Genomic DNA, 5,529 nt, shown 5'->3' with positions numbered 1-5,529 from the left:
TAATGGGAAAAGGTTACTACAAGGTGTCTGATGAGCGGATAATTTGTACGCTTTTTGGCATTGTTTTTAGTATGTTTTTAGTATGATCTAGTTAGTTTTTAGTATATTTTTATTAGTTTTTAGTTAAAATTCACTTTTCTGGACTTTACTATGAGTTTGTGTGTTTTTCTGTGATTTCAGGTATTTTCTGGCTGAAATTGAGGGATCTGAGCAAAAATCTGATTTAGAGACTGAAAAGGACTGCAGATGCTGTTGGATTCTGACCTCCCTGCACTCAAAGTGGATTTTCTGGAGCTACAGAAGCCCAATTGGCGCGCTCTCAACGGCGTTGGAAATTAGACATCCTGGGCTTTCCAGCAATATATGATAGTCCATACTTTGCCCAAGATTTGATGGCCCAAACCGGCGTTCAAAGTCACCCTCAGAATTCCCAGCGTTAAACGCCGGAACTGGCACCAAAATGGGAGTTAAACGCCCAAACTGGCACTAAAGCTGGCGTTTAACTCCAGAAGGAGTCTCTACACGAAAATGCTTCATTGCTCAGCCCAAGCACACACCAAGTGGGCCCGGAAGTGGATTTTTATGTCATTTACTCATCTCTGTAAACCATAGGCTACTAGTTCTCTATAAGTAGGACCTTTTACTATTGTATTGAGATATCGGGGTAGTTATCTTTGTTCTGATGCTATCTTAGATCACTGGGAGGCTGGCCATTCGGCCATGCCTAGACCTTATTCTTATGTATTTTCAACTGTGGAGTTTCTACACACCATAGATTAAGGTGTGCAGCTCTGTTGTACCTCGAGTATTAATGCAATTACTATTGTTCTTCTATTCAATTCCGCTTGTTCTTGTTCTAAGATATCACTTGTTCTTCAACTTGATGAATGTGATGATCCGTGACACTCATCATCATTCTCACCTATGAACGTGTGACTGACAACCACCTCCGTTCTACCTTAGACTAGGTGAATATCTCTTGGATTCTTTAACCGGAATCTTCGTGGTATAGGCTAGAACTGATGGCGGCATTCAAGAGAATCCAGAAGGTCTAACCTTGTTTGTGGTATTCTGAGTAGGATTCAATGATTGAATGACTGTGACGTGCTTCAAACTCCTGAGGGCGGGGCGTTAGTGACAGACGCAAAAGAATCACTGGATTCTATTCCGGCCTGATCGAGAACCGACAGATGGATAGCCGTGCCATGACAGGGTGCGTTGAACATTTCCACTGAGAGGATGGGAGGTAGCCACTGACAATGGTGAAACCCTTGCTTGAGCTTGCCATGGAAAGGAGTAGGAAGAATTGGATGAAGACAGTAGGAAAGCAGAGAGACGGAAGGGACAAGCATCTTCATACGCTTATCTGAAATTCCTACCAATGAATTACATAAGTATCTCTATCTTTATCTTTATGTTTTATTCGCATATCACCATACCCATTTGAGTTTGCCTGACTAAGATTTACAAGGTGACCATAGCTTGCTTCATACCAACAATCTCTGTGGGATCGACCCTTACTCGCGTAAGGTTTATTACTTGGACGACCCAGTACACTTGCTGGTTAGTTGTGCGAAGTTGTGTTTATGGCATGGTATTGAACACCAAGTTTTTGGATTCATTACCGGGGATTATTTGATTTGTGAAAAGTATTGATCACAATTTCGCGCTACCAAGTTTTTGGCGCCGTTGCCGGGGATTGTTCGAGTATGGACAACTGACGGTTCATCTTGTTGCTTAGATTAGGTATTTTTTTTTCGGAGTTCTTAAAGATGAATTCTAGAGTTTCATGATGATTTGTTGAAATCTGGCTGGCTGTGAAGCCATGTCTAATTCCATTGGACCGAGGTTTCAACTTATCATCACAAGAGCTTGATGATTTCTATCAATCTTGCTTTTGGAGCAGTGATCTGCTAAGGCTTGGCTGGCCATTGGCCATGTCTAGTGTTTTGGACCGAAGCTTTCCTTGAAAGCTTGGCTGGCTGTGAAGCCATGTCTAATTCCTGGACCGGAGTCTTAGACTAGCATTGCACGGATTCCTGGAATTCTCATTAAGAACTTTGATATCTTTTTCCACTTAATTTTCGAAAAAGCACAAAAAAATTTTAAAAACAAAAAAATATTCTATGTTTCTTGTTGAGACACTAGTTTCATTTTAAGTTTGGTGTCAATTGCATGCATTCATTCATGTGTCTTAGTGATCTTCAAGAGGTTCTTGATGATTTCTTACTCTAATCTTTAAATTCTCTTGACTTGAGTGTTTTGTGTGTCTCATATGCATTCTCATTAGTGTCAGTAGTATACAAACTGTTAAGTTTGGTGTCTTGCATGCATTGTTATTTGATTCTTGTTGCATTTTGATTTTTCCTTATTATTAAAAATCCAAAAATATTTTTAATTTGTGTCTTCTCAAGTCAATAATACAGAGAATTGAAGATTCAGAACATACAGCAGAGGAATTACACAGAAAAAGCTGGGCGTTCAAAACGCCCAGTGAAGAAGGACAGACTGGCGTTTAAACGCCAGCCAAGGTACCTGGTTGGGCATTTAACGCCCAAAAGGGTATAGTTTTGGGCGTTAAACGCCAGAATGTGCACCATTCTGGGCGTTTAACGCCAGGATGGCACAAGAGGGAAGATTTTGTTTTTAATGCAGATTTTTTTTCAGTTTTCAAACTTTTTCAAAATCAAATCTTTTTCAAATCATATCTTTTCAATCAAATCTTTTTCAAAATCAATTTCTCTCTATTTTTTAAAATACTTGCTATCAAGCAATGATTTGATTCAACATTTCAAGTATGTTGCCTTTTCTGTTGAGAAAGGTTTAATGTTTGAATCATATCTTTTCTTGTTAGACAAGTTTTTAATTTTCAAAATCAAATCTTTTTAAAATGTTTTTCAAATCATATCTTCTCAATCACATCTTTTTTAAAACTAATCATATCTTCTTAACCACATCTTTTTCAAAATAGTTTTCAATCAAATCTTTTTGATTTCTAATTTCAAAATCTTTTTTAAAAATCACTTGATTTCTTTTCCACTTTCATTTTCGAAAATCAATTAGTATTTTTCAAAAATGTTTTCAAAATCTTTTACTTAAATTTCGAAAATTACTTCCCTTCTTCTCACATCCTTCTATTTATAGAATAACACTATTCCTTAATGCAAAATTGAACTCCATCTTCTTTGATAAGTTCGAATTTTCTACTTCTGTCTTCTACTTTTCTTTTCCTCTGACACCTAAAGGAATCTCTATACTGTGACATAGAGGATTCCACATTTTCTTGTTCCCTTCTCTTTCTTATGAGCAGGAGCAAAGACAAAAGCATTCTTGTTAAGGCTGATCTTGAACCTGAAAGGACCTTGAAGAGAAAGCTAAGAGAAGCCAAAGCACAACTCTCTATAGAGGACCTAACAGAAATCTTCAAAGAAGAAGAACCTATGGCAGCCGAACACAACAACAATGCCAACAATGCAAGGAAGGTGCTGGGTGACTTTACTGCACCTACTCCCGACTTTTATGGGAGAAGCATCTCTATCCTTGCCATTGGAGCAAACAACTTTGAGCTTAAGCCTCAATTAGTTTCTCTAATGCAACAGAATTGCAAGTTCCATGGACTTCCATTGGAAGATCCTCATCAGTTTTTAGCTGAATTCTTGCAAATCTGTGACACTGTCAAGACTAATGGGGTTGACCCTGAGGTCTACAGACTGATGCTATTCCCTTTTGCTGTAAGAGACAGAGCTAGGACATGGTTGGACTCTCAACCTAAAGAAAGCCTGGACTCTTGGGAAAAGCTAGTCAATGCCTTCTTGGCAAAGTTCTTTCCACCTCAAAAATTGAGTAAGCTTAGAGTGGAAGTCCAAACCTTCAGACAGAAGGAAGGAGAATCCCTCTATGAAGCTTGGGAAAGATACAAACAATTAATCAGAAAATGTCCCTCTGACATGCTTTCTGAATGGAGCATCATAGGTATTTTCTATGATGGTCTCTCTGAACTGTCCAAGATGTCTTTGGATAGCTCTGCTGGAGGATCTCTTCATCTGAAGAAGACGCCTACAGAAGCTCAAGAGCTGATTGAAATGGTTGCAAATAACCAATTCATGTACACTTCTGAAAGAAATCCTGTGAACAATGGGACTAGTCAGAAGAAAGGAGTTCTTGAGATTGACACTCTGAATGCCCTATTGGCTCAGAACAAAATATTGACTCAACAAGTCAATATGATTTCTCAAAGTCTGTCTGGAATGCAAAATGCACCAAGCAGTACTAAAGAAGCTTCATCTGAGGAAGAAGCTTATGATCCTGAAAACCCTTCAATGGAAGAGGTGAATTACATGGGAGAACCCTATGGAAACACCTACAATCCTTCATGGAGAAATCATCCAAATTTTTCATGGAGGGATCAACAGAGACCTCAACAAGGTTTCAACAATAATAATGGTGGAAGAAACAGGTTTAGCAATAGCAAGCCTTTTCCATCATCTTCTCAGCAACAGACAGAGAGTCCTAAGCAGAATACATCTGACTTAGCAACCATGGTCTCTGATCTAATCAAAACCACTCAAAGTTTCATGACTGAAACAAGGACCTCCATTAGAAACTTGGAGGCACAAGTGGGTCAGCTGAGCAAGAAAATTACTGAACTCCCTCCTAGTACTCTCCCAAGCAATACAGAAGAAAATCCAAAAGGAGAGTGCAAGGCCATCAACATGGCCGAATTTTGGGAGGAAGGAGAGGCAGTGAACGCCACTGAGGAAGAACTCAATGGATGTCCACTGGCCTCCAATGAGTTCCCCAATGAGGAACCATGGGAATCTGAGGCTCAAAATAAGACCATAGAGATTCCATTGGACTTACTTCTGCCATTCATGAGCTCTGATGAGTATTCTTCCTCTGAAGAGGATGAGTATGTCACTGAAGAGCAAGTTGCTAAATACCTTGGAGCAATCATGAAGCTAAATGACAAGTTATTTGGGAATGAGACTTGGGAGGATGAACCCCCTTTGCTCACCAAAGAACTGGATGACTTGTCTAGGCAGAAACTGCCTCAAAAGAGACAGGATCCTAGGAAGTTTTCAATACCCTGTACCATAGGCACCATGACCTTCAAGAAGGCCTTGTGTGACTTAGGGTCAAGTGTAAACCTCATGCCTCTCTCTGTAATGGAGAAGTTAGGGATCTTTGAGGTGCAAGCTGCAAAAATCTCACTAGAGATGGCAGACAATTCAAGAAAACAAGCCTATGGACTTGTAGAGGATGTTCTGGTAAAAGTTGAAGACCATTACATCCCTGCTGATTTCATAGTCCTAGAGACTGGGAAGTGCATGGATGAATCCATCATCCTTGGCAGACCCTTCCTAGCCACAGCAAGGGCTGTGATTGATGTTGATAGAGGAGAGTTGATCATTCAAGTGAATGAAGAATCCCTTGTGTTTAAGGCTCAAGGATGTCCCTCTGTCATCATGGAGAGGAAGCATGAAGAGCTTCTCTCAAAACAGAGCCAAACAGAGCCCCCATAGTCAAACT

General features: G+C 39.8%; 1 non-coding gene across 1 annotated transcript; it reads right to left on the bottom strand.

Annotated features, from left to right (window-relative positions):
• Nucleotides 1-3,845: 3,845 nt before the first annotated feature.
• LOC112798937 (small nucleolar RNA R71) lies at nt 3,846-3,953 on the bottom strand. The gene has a single exon (XR_003200531.1). It is a non-coding gene; the product is annotated as a small nucleolar RNA R71 (small nucleolar RNA).
• Nucleotides 3,954-5,529: the final 1,576 nt, after the last annotated feature.

The sequence above is a fragment of the Arachis hypogaea genome, chromosome 4 (genome assembly GCF_003086295.3).
Source record: "Arachis hypogaea cultivar Tifrunner chromosome 4, arahy.Tifrunner.gnm2.J5K5, whole genome shotgun sequence".
Lineage (NCBI taxonomy): Eukaryota > Viridiplantae > Streptophyta > Magnoliopsida > Fabales > Fabaceae > Arachis > Arachis hypogaea.
Note: the sequence above shows the minus strand (reverse complement) of the source record. Positions and strands in the feature narration are given on the sequence as shown.